Raw genomic sequence first — 14524 nt, forward strand, 5'->3', positions numbered from 1 at the left:
CCCTTCATATTCATATACCCATCCTGACGCTTTTTAAATTTTGTAATAGTACCAGCCTCCACCAATTCCTCTGGCAGCTCATGTCATACACGCACCACTCTCTGCGTGAAAAAGTTGCCCCTTAGGTCCCTTTAAATCTTTCCCCTTTCATCTTAAACTTATGTCCTCTACTTTTGGACTCCCAAACACAGGGGAAAATAACTTACCTATTCAGCCTATCCAAGCCCCTCATGATTTTGTAAAACTCCTCAGGTCACCCCTTATCTCCGATGCTCAAGGGGAAATAGCCCCGGTCTATTCAGCCTCTCCCTGTCGCTCAATTCCTCTCAGCCTGGCAATATCCTTGTAAATCTTTACCTGAACCCTTTCAAGTTTCACAACATTCATCCCACTGCAGGGACACCAGAAATGCATGCAGTATTCCAAAAGTGGCCAAATAAATGACCTGTGCAGCTGCAATATGACCTCCCAACTCCTAAACTCAAAGCACAGACTAATAAACGCAAGCATAACAAATGTCTTCTTCACTTTCCTGTCTACCTGTGACTCCAGCTTCAAGGAACCTGCATCTCAAGGTCTCTTTGTTCAACAACACTCTTCAGGACCTTAACATTAAGTGCATAGGTCCTGACCTGATTTGCCTTTCCAAAATGCAACACCTCACATTCATCTAAATTAAACTCCCCTTGCCACTCCTGGCCCCTGGCTCAACTGATCCAGATCCTGTTGTACTCTGAGGTAACCTTCTTCATTGACCACTACACCTCCAATTATGGTGTCATCTGCAAATTTACTAACCATACCTCCTGTGTTCAAATCAAAATCATTTATACAAGTGATGAAAAGCAGTGGACCCAAGCACCAAGAAGTGGTATACTGCTGGTCACAGGCCTCCAGTCCGAATAGCAACCCTCCACCACCAGCCTCTACCTTCCACCTTTGAGACTGTTCTGTACCCAAATAGCTAGTACTTCCTGTATTCAATGTATTCTAACCTTACTGACCAGTCTACCACGAGGAATCTTGTTGAATACCTTACTGAAGTCTAAATAGGGCACATGCACTGCTCTGCCCTCATCAATTCTCTGATAGAATTGAGGGAGAAATTCAAATCCCCTATTTACAGGAGAGGCGTGTGGGAGCAGTAATAATGGAATGGTCCCATTACCCAATTTATTCTTGTCAATAACTTCCTGCTGAGATCTGATTAAAAACATACTTATAAATAAAGGAGAGGACCCCATCATGTACAGGAATGCTAATGCCATTTTAACCCGCTCCTGAGCTGCCCACCATGTATCAGGAAAACAGCCAGGCCCACTAAGGTAAGTTTCTAAGGAGTATCGTCACAGTGTCCGGGAAAAATAGCAGTCTTGTTCCAGGTATTGAAAGATTTCACAGAGAAATCTGCTATTCCTGTCATTCTCATCCAGGCCATACCTGAAGCAGACACCCCTGCCTTCCCATGATTTATCTTTCTGCTGGCAGACTCTTTCTGGCTTTTGGGACACCTAATTTTTGGCCTTTGCTGACAGTCAGCAGCCATTTCCAACCAGAAGTGGACTGTGGCATTTAAGTGGGATGCTTGACAGTTAAGAGATAATGGGAACTGCAGATGCTGGAGATTCCAAGATAATAAAATGTGAGGCTGGATGAACACAGCAGGCCAAGCAGCATCTCAGGAGCACAAAAGCTGACGTTTCGGGCCTAGACCCTTCATCAGAGAGGGGGATGGGGGGAGGGAACTGGAATAAATAGGGAGAGAGGGGGAGGCGGACCGAAGATGGAGTTGACAGTTAACATAGGTTCAGCCTTGAAATCCCAATCCTGCATTGGTCTGGTGGTCATTGCCATCAGCTTCCCACCCATGATTCAAATGAAACCTCTGTGTTTCATTCCGAGAGAGATCGAGGGCTTTGTAAATGCAACATTTATTAGTTTCTCTTTCCAGTATAACTGCTGAAGTGCAAAATATTACTATTTTCCCCTAGGTGGCAGTAATGTCACTTTGATATTCAAAGCTTGAAATAAAAAAAATTCGAAGGTAAAAATACCTTCCAGATTTTATGTAAAGCATCTGATGTTATACATTCCTGTGAATTAAAAATATACAAGTTCATCTCCTGTAGTGTTGCCACTAGATAAAAATAAAGAGCTGGCTCTTTTCTTGTCTTTATTTTCCTCTCAGTTACTTTGTTTTCCTCTCTATGCTTTTCATATGTATACCCTTGCATTTGGAATTGTTGTCACACATTTTCCCCCATTAACATTTTTGTACCTTTCAGTTTACCTTCACGACCAAATCATGGTCCTACTCAAGCTGGGTTGAGCTATGTAAAATGCGGTGCCCCACTTGATTCTGAGGTGAGCTTCAAGTGTATTCAATTTGTCACCAAGACTGATTATTCCCACTACCGATTAGTACCCCCAGCTGTATGTCACCCTCAATGCTGCCAAAACTCATCTAATCATTTGTCATCTTCAATCCCAACATTTCCAATAAGATAAAAGCAGAAAAAAACAGCATATGTTGGAAATATTTAAGCTTTTGTTCCTGATGGCCAATATCTGCAGGGTTTTATTTTATGTTTTCCATTAACTTCTACGCTGACCTCCCAAACCCATCCGATATCCAATCCTGCATCACATTCAACTCATGCATCACCTTTCTTCTTGCTGATGTCAACTGGCACTATTCCTCAGCTCTTTGATTCAATGAGCAAGGGCATAGGGAGTTTGATGTGTTTTCGTGGCTCTGCTGTTGGTAGGACAATGAGAATGTATATGTGTGTGTGACATGAGACAGAGATCTTGAGAGTACACCAAGAATGTAGATAGTAATCTAAGGAAGCAGTCTCTCAGCAGTCCCTTTGTGAATCGTGAGCCCTAAAGCTCATGACAGTGATAAGAATTGATCAACTAAGGGTTGTATTTGTATAGGTATTCTGACAGTGATGGCTACTCTAATTGAGCTCAATGTTGGAGCTAGAGACCAAAACCTGCAAGAAAGATCAGCAGCAGATTTCAAGGATAAAATATTGGTGGATTAATCTCGGTCTGACGTCTACTGAAGCTTAATGGCTGTACCAGTTGAGTCATTGTTCCAGATGCAGTAGTTCAAAAATGCAAAAAGCCGCTAGAGAGATTTACGTGCGAACTGTGGAAGGAACAGTTCTAGCAATATTGAACAACATCAAGTTTGTATGCCAGGATGGGGAAACACCAGGTTGGAATGCTACCATATACAGCCAGAACTATCGCTGAGAGCATCTTTATGAGTTAGGGGTGGAAGACGCCACTGTAGATTCAAAGTCTGTTTTTAAGGCATTCAGTGCATAATTCAGTCCAAATTGAAATCTTATAATTGAGCAAATGTGATTGTTCAAAGGTCCCAGAGATGAGGGAATCTGTTGAAATGTTTGGCAACATTCATCAGCTTCTGTATGTGAGAAACTGTTTGAATTTTCAGTCAAAGGCAGATTTGACTTTGGAACAAATGATTCAGTATGTGATGCTCATTAAGGTCAGAATAGGACGTTTTCTGAGGAAATACCAAGGCTTCAGCTGAATCAAGTAGGCCAAATTATGGCAGCTTTAAACTCTCAAACCCACAAGAATGGGGAAAAAGTGGAAGCCAGTACAGCAGCTGATATGGAATGTTCATGTTGCAAACCAAACCAATACCACAGATGCCATGAATGCCCAACAGTGGGAGATGAGTATTTCTATGTCGTAAGATTGGACGCTGTTTTGTAGATTTAAGGGCCCATCATTGCTGTGCAAGCACAAAATGCTCCCAAGAAGAAGACTGTAGGTAATGAAGAATGTCTTGGAATACAGAAAATGCAAGAATTTGCATGTGAGAAACTGCAACAAGTGTAGGAACAACTGTGAAGTGTAGGAAAGTAAACATAAAATCTAGACAGTCACACAGGAAGTGAAAGGCTTCAAGACAGTGTTTAAGTTAGGCAGTGGCTTAGCTACTTTCACCATGTGATGCAGGAACAAAAGTAGACCATTCAGCAGTTTCAGTTTTAGCTGATAGTTTGTCATGGCTGAAATCAGTAGAAAACCAGGAAGTTTGTAATGGTTGTTGAAATAACTCCACAGATGCAGGCATCCCATCAACAAGTCAACTTTTATTCACATGTAGAAAGTCCTTGACAATGATTCAACTCCCTCAGAGCCATCTCTCAGAGTGAACAGGATATTTGACATAATAAAATGTGAGGCTGGATGAACACAGCAGGCCAAGCAGCATCTCATTTTATTATCTTGGATGCTGCTTGGCCTGCTGTGTTCATCCAGCCTCACATTTTATTATCTTGGAAGCTTTTGTGCTCCTGAGATGCTGCTTGGCCTGCTGTGTTCATCCAGCCTCACATTTTATTATCTTGGAATCTCCAGCATCTGCAGTTCCCATTATCTAGGATATTTGACATCCCTGTTTACATCTGTCAGCCAGGGAGCCCTGATTGGACCAGATTAATAGCCCCAAACAGGGACTCATATTCTATGAGGTCCACCTGACTGATTTTATTACAATCACTACAGTTGTCAGAAGCTCTTCTGACTCAAGTCAAGGGAGATTGCTTTTTGCCAAGGACATTCTGGCACAATAGGTTAAGGGCAGCTTCTGATATCATTCCAGGGGCTTGGGCATAGTCTGTAAGCTACATAGGGCAGACAGAGTCAGAATGATTCCATTGAGATGAGAAGCAGAATTTCATGCATCCGCTTTTCCACTTTGAGTCTTTGTGCCCTATTGTGGGCTGTTTCATCCAAAGATGTGAAAGACAGCCTGGTTACAGGAGATATCATCTGTGACTAGTGGAGTTGCATGAATCAATGCTGAGGCCACAATTATTGACATTACATATTAACTTATAAACAGACTACAGTCGGAATACTGTGATCAGATTTGGTCTCCTTTTCCAAGGAAAAATATACAGGCATTGAAGGCAGTCTAGAGAAGGCTTGGTAGGTTGATATCAGGTATGGAGGGACTGTGTAATGAGGGGAGGTTGATTAGTTTGGGCCTGTACTCATTGGAATTTAGAAGAATGAGAGGCAAACTGATTGAAACATACAACATTCTTAGGGGACTTGACAGTGTGGATGTGCATAGGTTGCTTTTACTTGTGGGAGACTCAAGGACCAGTGAGTATAATCTCAAAATAAGGGCTTTCACATTTAAGACAGAGATGAGGATGCCTTCTCTTAGAGTGAAGTGAATCTGTGGAATTCTTCACTGCAGAGGGCTGTCAAGGCTGGGGAATTAAGTATAGTCGGGGTGAGATCAACACATTTTTATTCAGTATGGGAATCAAGAGTTATGGGGAAAAGGACAAGAAAGTGGAGTTGAGGATTATCAGATCAGCCATTATCTCATTGAATGACACAGCAAATTTGATGGCCCGACTGGTCTACTTTTGTTCCTGCATCAAATGGTGAAAGTAGGTGGCACTGCTTTTAGTGCGGGTGCAGAGGTGCCCTGAATGAATAGGGAGGCTACACAGAGGGCATGCACGGTTAGTGGCATTGCAATTGAGATTGGTGAAAGTGAGTGGGGAAGAGATTGCAGGCAATAGTGAAAGTGGGACAGCATGGATCTTATTGGGAGATGGGTTAGAGGAGCAAAGATGGAGGAAGTATAATGTATTGGTGTGATGATGGTGACACTTACACTGGTGGAATGGAAAAGGTAATTGACCTTCCTCCTACATTACTCAACATTTCTCCAGAAGGCTTGGACGGAGAGAACCTGGGTGGCAAACTCAGATCAGGCTGACCTGGTCTGGTGCTTGGTCTCCATAGCTGGTTGTGGGTGAAGACTACGTATCATGTCTACATCACCCAAATCCAGCAGGACCTCCATATCCCTGGCTGCAGAGGAGGCATCAATTTCTCCCTTTGTGATGTGTCTGATGCAACTGTCAGGAACTATGAAGGGCAGCTCTGGACTGACAATGCTTGTGTATGTGCACAACAGACTATTAAACTTTTGTTGTTGGGCACACGGATACTGGTCTTGTGGCAGATATTCTCTGAACGACTTTTTGTTTCAGAACAGCCCATGGTAAGATGGTGATAGAATCAGAGAGAAGGATGCCATAAAGATGATGAAGATAGTTAATGAGGCAAGTTTGGTAAGATACTCAAGAAACCTTGTTAGGTCTCTAGCAAGAATTCCTCTGTAAAAGGAACACAACAGTGACCTCAGATTCAGCCTTATATGCCTTAAAGAACCTAGCACAGCCTCTTGTAAGTAGGAATTAATACATTTAGAGTCATAGAGGCACAGAGATATATAGCACAGAAACAGACCCTTTGGCACAAATCATCATCCATGCTGACCAGATGTCCTAAATTAATCTAGTCCCATTTGCCAGCATTTGGCTCTAAACTATTCCTATTCATATACCCATCCAGGTGCCTTTTAAATGTTATATTGTACCAGACTCCATCACTTCTTCTGGCAGTTCCTTCCATACACATATACAAGAATTAGCTTTACTGAACCATAGATCAACAACCTTGAGCAATGAATATTCAACAGCAGAGTTATTGATGGGCTCAAATTTCATTACCGTTATCACATCCTCAGACCAAATAACACAAGACCAAGAGAGAGTTGGAGCAATTGAAAATGATCATAAGATGAAGAAAAGATATAATTCTAGAAATCACATGAAGACTTTATTAGATTTGTAATAAACTGGAAGGTTTGGATCTATTTTAAGAAATAAAACCCTCAGTCATACTGAGCAGCCACCATCTTATTTTGTTCCAAATCTAATTGGATCATCCAGAATGAACAGAAAAAAAAACATCAATTCTACTTGGAACAGTGAGGGCAAATTTGTCCAACTGCCATAGAACATGGGAAAATGATAACAGAACTAGATTACCTATCTCTCAGATTGGCACTAATGATACAGAAATTGTTGAAGACTGTTATGCCAATTCAGCAATATTGAGGGCAAAATTAGAACAAGCTGTGAAAGCTCCAAAAAGACTTGGTCCCTGATGTTTGGACTTTGAGGTGGTGTAGGGGGGGTGAATATGAAATGAGATTGTCAACTGTTTAAAAAAATGTTGAAATAGTTGAGGTTGAGAGAAACCTGGGGGTAGGTGTGCAGGGGCTTTCATAATCTTGCATAATGAAAATGCATATGTTAATGCCATGATGATACATAAGATGATGTAACAGCGACATCTGCAGAAGATGGAATAATCTGCTTTAGGAGGTAATGCTCCAGAGATCAATATAATGCATAATAGTGCATAAATATAAGAGTTTGCTGGAACTCTCTGCACTTAGGTAAGACAGGTACCTAGATGCAGCGCACCAAGGATGGAGACAATACAGTCTAAGGAAGTAACCTTACAGCAGTGTTGCATAGAACGCCCAACTTCTCATTCTTGTGGTAACATATTGCGTAAAAACTGATCAATTAAAGACTGCATTAAGGATAGATCAAAACAATACACTTTACCACCGCAATTCCATCTAACTCTATACCACTGGTTATACTGTCTTTGTTTTCTGGACCTGATCAATTACCCACCTACGTTCCATGCCAGCTCTCATCAGGACCTAATACACCTTGCCTCCTTCTCCTGGAAGCTTTGTGATCCTTTGCAGCCCACACTACAATTCAATTTTTCAATGTTTCAAAAGTGTAAAAATCCTTATTATCTTATATCTTTCTCTCTCCAGCTCAAACAAATGAGCCTCGTACTACCTTATCAGTACTTGTTTTATCTCATGGTTTTTCTTGTTCTTTTCAACCTTGCAAACATTCCATGACTTTTGTCTAAATTTTGAAGCAAATTATATGCAATGCAAGCAGAGGAGAGACTGACTTAACTTGTAAGCCACAAGAATTTCCACAGTGAAAGTTTGCTGTGTTGTTAAAAAAAATGCATTTATATACTATCTTTCCTAACCATTGGACATCTTAAAATATTTTACAGGCAATTAAGAATTTTTGAAGTGTAGTCATTTCTGTAAAGTAGGAAACTTAACATACACTTCCGAAACGTCAGCTTTTCAGCTCCTAAGATGCTGCTTGGCCTGCTGTGTTCATCCAGCTTCACACTTTGTTATCTGGGATTCTCCAGCATCTGCAGTTCCCATTATCTCTGATACACTTAGTGCCCAGCAAGTTTCCACAAACAGCAATAACACAATGATCAGTTTATTTTTGCAATATTTTTTGACTGGAGCACCGTCCTTGATTGTTTTACAAAGTAGTGGCAAGGAAAACTGAAAAAAAAAATTGTGCTTTCATGGCATGTGAGCACAACTGGCAAGATTTTGTTCAGCCCTAATTGGCCTCAATTAGATGGTGAAATCATCTTCTTGAACCATGGCAATCTCTTTAACAGTACACACGTGCTGTTAGGAACAGAGTTTCAGGCTTTTGGTGGAATGACACTGAAGAAGTGGCAAAATAGGACCAAGTCAGGTGAGTCAATGACTTGGAAGTGAGCTTGCAGGTAGTGGTGTTTCCTATGCTTGCTGCCTTTATCCTTCGAGGTGGTGAAAGATTCGTTAGGTGCTGCTGAAAGAGGCTTGGTGAGATGCTTTATTGCATCTTGTACTTGGTGCAGTGTTGGCACCGTGTGTTGGTCCTGGAGGGAGTGCATAGTTAAGGGCATGGATGGGATGCTGACTGAAATGGCTAGTGGTACATCAGTGGTGTTGTGCTTCTTGAGTGTTGTTGGAGCAGCATTCATTTAGGCAAGTGAAGAGTATTCCATCACACTCCTGACTTGCACCTTTTAGATGGTGGACAGGCATTGTTGCGAGGAGGTGAGTTGTTTGCTGTGGAATTACACAGAAATATAGAAAATAGCAGGAGTAGGCCATTTGGCCATGTGGGCCTGCTTTGCCATCTAATATGGTCATGGCAGATCATCCGAACAGTACTCTGTTCCTCTGCCCATCCTCAACAAGTTCTGTGCCCACTACAACATAGAACTCTTCTTCAGTCACCTCCACCTCCATGCCTTCTTTGATAAAGACCCTGAGCCACCCTCCGGGAACCCCTTCTCCCACCTCCAACCTTCCTCCTCCTCTTGGACATCCCTGCTGGCCTCTTGCCTGCCCTGGACCTCTTCATTGCTAACTGCTAATGCCACATTGACTGCCTTGATTTCTCCACCCACCTCACCCACTCTAACATCTCTCCCTCTGAACATGCAGCACTCCATCCGCTCTGCACCAACCCCCATTTCATTATTAAACCCTCTGGCAAAGGGAGGTGGTATCTGGAGGATGGGTCTCTACTGCAGAGGCCAAATGCCAACTCTCTGACACCATGTCCTACCTCCTCTTTGAGCATGACTCCACCTTGGTCCATCAAGCCACCATCTGCCATACTGTCCATGACCTCATTGTTGCTGGTGAACTCCCCTCCACTGCCTCTAGCCTATTATCCCCCAGCCCCATACTGCCCAGTTCTACTTGCTCTCCAAGATCTACAGACTGAACCACCCTGGCCGACCCATTGTCTCCACCCCACTGAACTCATTTCTTCCTATCTCAACTCTATTTTCTCCCCCTTGATCCAGGCACTCCCCGCCTACATCTGGGACACAAACCACGCCCTCAAACTCTTTGGAAACTTCAAGCTCCCTGGCCTCCAGTGCTTCATTTTTATTATGGATATTCAATCTCTATAAATGTCCATACCCCACAAGGACAGCCTACAGGCCCTCCACCACACCCCCCCCACCAATACTCTCCTCTGCCTTGTCAAACTAGTCATCATCCTCAATAACCTTTTCTTCAATTCTTTCCACTGGCTCCAAATCAAAGGAGTTGCCAGGGACACTTGCCTGGGCCCCAGCTATGCCTGCCTGTTTGTCGGTTATGCCGAACAGTCCCACTTCAGTATGTACACTGGTAATGGTTCCCAAATCTTCCACCACTGCATCGATGATTGCATCAGTGCAGCATCCTGCACTCAGGCTGAACTGGAGCAGTTCATCAAATTCACTAACAACTTCTACCCCGGCCTCAAATTCACTTGGTCTATCTCGGACACCTCCCTCCTCTTTCTTGACCTCTCAGTATCCTTTTCTGGTGACAATCTACAGACAACGTTTACAATAAATCCACAGACTCCTATAACAACCTAGACTACACCTCCTCACAACCTGTATCCTGCAACAACTGCATCTTGTTTTCCCAATTGCTCTGTCTCCATTGCATCTGTTCTGATAAGGAGATGTTCTACTCCAGGCATCCCGAATGTCTATCTTTTTCAAACAATGCTGTTTTAGCCCCTGCTGTTATCCATGCAGCCCTACACTGTGCCTCTTCCATTACCCACTCCACAGCTCTTAACCAACACCCCCAAACATAATAAGAAGGAAATCCCCCTTGTCCACACTTTCCACACCACCAACCTCCATATCCAATATATCAGCCTCAAATACTTCCACCAACTCCAATTAGACCCACCACCAGGAACATCTTCCACTCCCACCCCTCTCTGTCTTCCGCAAGGACATTTCCCTTCTCTACTGCTTAGTTAATGCCTTACTCCCTGCCAACCATTCCAATCCGCCCGGTACGTTACCCTGTAACCATAAAAGGTGCAACAACTGCCCACACACCACCTCCCTCATCTCCACCCAGAGCCTTAAACAGTCCTTCCAAGTGATACAGAGCTTCACCTGCATCTCCTCCAACCCATTCTACTGCATCTGGTGCTCCCGATGTCGTCTCCTCTATGTCGGTGACACCAAACGTAGGCTAGGTGACCGTTTCACGGAGTATCTCTGCCTGGCCTGTAACAGCCAACCTGACGTCCTGGTCACCACCCATTTACACTCTCTGTCCCACTCCCCTTCCGATATGTCCAACCTGGGCCTCTTCCAGTGACTGCAGTGACTTGGAACACAAATTTGAAGAACAACACCTTATCTTCTGCCTGGGCACCCTACAGCACAGAGGACTCAACATTGGGTTCTCCAATTTCAAATAACCTTCCTACCCATCCCCTAGGTTTTTTTCCAGCCCAACCTCCTCCCTTCCATTCAACCTTCTGACCCTCCCCTCTGGCCACCAACTGGATTCATCTCTCCCATCGAACAACCAGGCTGTACCTACTACTTGTGTTGACCTATCACCACCATTCTGCTACAACCCCTCGCCCCACCCTCTCTTTATCTGCAGCTCTTTCTACCCCCACATCCAGTCCTGAAGACGGGTTGACTACTCCTTTCCTCCTCATGCTGCCTGCTTGCTGTGTCCTTCCAGCTTCCTGTAATTCTGGATGTGTACCTTTTTTGCTTCAGTGTCTGAGAAGGTGCTAATAGCATTAAGCAAGTTGCAATCATCAGCAGACAATATAGTTCTGATCTTATGATGGAGAGAAAGACCTTGATTAAACAGTTGGAAATGGTTTGACCTAGGAATCTATTGCAGCAATGGCCTGCAGTGGTGAGATGATTGGCCTCCAGCAGTCACAACCACCTTCCTTTACTAGTGCCAAAATGTCTTTTACACATATGGATATGTCAGTACCTTGATTTGTATGGTTTTCAACATGATAATGGATTTCTGCATGTATCAACCATATTGGTGTGGTTTGCAGCCAGCAGTCTGGCAAAAGAAGAACACATTTGTGGCTGTTACAACAATTCAAATTTGCTATGGTAAGTGTGCCAAATTAAGAGGACTTCCACAGCCCTCTCCAAACTAGAAGACTGTCCACTAATGCCAGTGCAGTAGCTTGTCAATGTGACATGGACATTCCAACATTATTGGTAAAATATAAGCAGCAGGCCCTTAATTGACTATTAGCCTATGATGGGCAGATTGCCCCTTACCTATTTCCCCCAACTGTTAAAATAGTTACGGAGGTAGGGACATGACAGGCACAGTATAGGCTTCCAATAGCCTCACCCCAACTGCTGGCTCCCTCCAACGGGCTATAAATTTCTGGCTTATATTAGACACCAAGACATTTTAAAAGCATGTTATTTTACAGTCTAAGTATTGAATGTTTAAATAATCTAGATGATTCCTTTCTGATGTCAGGTTTATAAGCTGTTGCTAGAATCATTGAATTAAAGGAAGTTGATAACCTAACAGTAAAATTGGACAAATGATCAAATAAATGCTGTAACCAAAATGTAATTGGAGCTTCGTGATGTAAATATTTTGCATTGTGTTTGCCAAGGAGTGTACACTATTGTAAAGTGTATGAAAGATTTCTACTATATTGGCTTGCTGGTTAAAGCTTAAACTGGAAGCCCAAATACACATATTGGAACTGCCTTTGCTTTCGTTCTTTTGTCTCAGCAGTTTCTATCCATGTGCACTGCACTGAATATCTTTTTCACCTCAATCATCCCTACTTGTCTCATTTCTGCAATGAGCTACTTGCTGAAGCATACCACAATCACTCAAAATAAACATGTGTTTCCCACAATTTTTCAATCCAAATACTTACAGATTCAAAACAGTAATAGTTCACAGAGTAAATTGCACAGAAAATATCAGAGGAGAAATAATTTATTGTGACATGATATTTTTCGAACAAAAGAATGTTCCACATTGTTACAAGTTTTGAAGCTTGTCATAGATGTTGCGCCTTTATTATTGTCTTAGGTATGATAAAAAATGAAAAAAAAATAGAAGTAGGAGCAGACCAGTTGGCCCCATGTTTCACTCCACCTTTCCTGAGTTTTCCTAAAACTCCTAATTCTCTTGGTACCCAACTTTCCATTCACCTCAGTCTTGAATATACTATATATTCTGAGCATTCACAGCTCTTTGATTTAAAGGATTCCAAAAACTCACAACTCCTTGAATGGAGAAATGTTTCTTCATCTCAGTCCTAAGTGACTGATGGTTTATTCTGAGCCTTGACTCTATGCTCTAGATTCATTATCCAGGGGAAATGCTTTTTCACATTCAAATCTTTGTTTTAGTGAGATCGCCTCTCATTGTTCTAAACACAAAGAAATATAAGCTGGTCAACTCAATTGTGCCATCTCAGACAATCCCCTTATTCCAAGAATCAGCCTAATGGAATCTATTTGTCGGATAAAAAGTGTATCAATGCAGTCTTATTTATGTAATGAGATCAAAACTGTACACAATACCCAAAATTGATTCACTCTATTTTGGCATCGAGAAAGGCATTGGATACTGCAAAGATTATGTATCCTGACATCATTCCAGCAATAGTAATGAAAATTTGTATTTCAGAACTTGCTGCATTTCTAGCCAAACTGTTCCAGTACAGCTAACACGCTGGTATCTAGCCAACACTGTGAAAAATTGCCAAGGTTTGTAATGCACACAAAAAGCAAGGCCAAATCCAACCTAGCCGATTATTGCCTTATCGGACTTCTCTCAATCATCAGTAAAATGATGGAAATATCATCAAAAGTGCCATGGAGCAGCACCTCATTAGCTTTAGTCTGCTGACACTGCTTAGCTTGGGTTCTTCCAGGTCCACTCAGCTCCTGCCCTCACTATAGCCTTGGTTCAAACATAGACAAAAGAGTTGAATTTCACAGGTGAGTAAGAGTGACTGCCCTTGACACCATGGCTACATTTGTATAAGTGAGTTATCAAGAAATCCTTCCAAAACTGGAATCAATGGGAATCAGATACCTGGTACCAAGGCAGATGATTGTTTGGTTGTGGTTGTCAGAGATTCAGGCATCTCAGCTCAGGACATCTTTGTAGGAGTTCCTCAGGGTAGTTTCCTAAACTCAATGATCTTCAGCTGTTTGATCAATGCCCTTCTCTTCATCATAAGGTCAAAAGTGGGGACATTAGCAGATGATTGCGCAATGTTCAGCACCATTTTCAACTCCTCAGATATTGAAGCAGACCATGTCCAAATGCACTAAGATGTGGATAATGTTCAATTTTGAGCTGACAAGTTGCAAGCAATATTTGCACCACCCAAATAGCAGGCAATTTGCATCTTCAGTAAGGGACAATCTAATCACCACCCCTTGATAGTCAATGGCATTACCATCATTGAATCCCCCTTATCAACATCCTGGTGGTAATCATTGATCAAAAACTTAACTCGACTATCCGTATAAGTGGCGTGGCCACAAGAAGTGGTCAAAGGCTTGGAATATTGCAGTGAGTAACTCATCTCCTGAATTTCCAAAGCCTAAGTCAGGAATGTGACAGAATACTCCCCACTTGCTTGAATGAGTGCAGCTCCACCAATGCTCAAGAAATCTGAAACTATCCAGGATAAAGAAGCCTGCTTGACTGGCACCATTTCTACTCACTGCACTGCAGACGCTCAGTAGCAACAGTGTGTAAAGAAAGGTAGAAGGGTCAGTTGTGCAGAGGACAGCCATGATCTTATTAAATGGCACAGCAAGCTTGAGAAGATGAATGGCCCACTTCTGCTCCTAATTCAAAAGTTCATTTGTTTGTGTATAAAAATCTAACCTGGGTAATTTCTGCTTATAAACTTGATTGACAGTGAGTGATTTAATTTTTGTTTTATTTCTCTCTGTA

At 42.4% G+C, this 14524-nt stretch overlaps 1 protein-coding gene across 1 annotated transcript in view; it reads right to left on the minus strand.

The window, feature by feature from the left end:
- Positions 1-14524, minus strand: part of LOC125454399 (potassium voltage-gated channel subfamily H member 7-like) — a 462102-nt gene that overhangs the window by 99782 nt on the left and 347796 nt on the right. The gene's annotated exons all lie outside the window — the stretch shown is intronic.

Source organism: Stegostoma tigrinum, chromosome 7 (assembly GCF_030684315.1).
Source record: "Stegostoma tigrinum isolate sSteTig4 chromosome 7, sSteTig4.hap1, whole genome shotgun sequence".
NCBI lineage: Eukaryota > Metazoa > Chordata > Chondrichthyes > Orectolobiformes > Stegostomatidae > Stegostoma > Stegostoma tigrinum.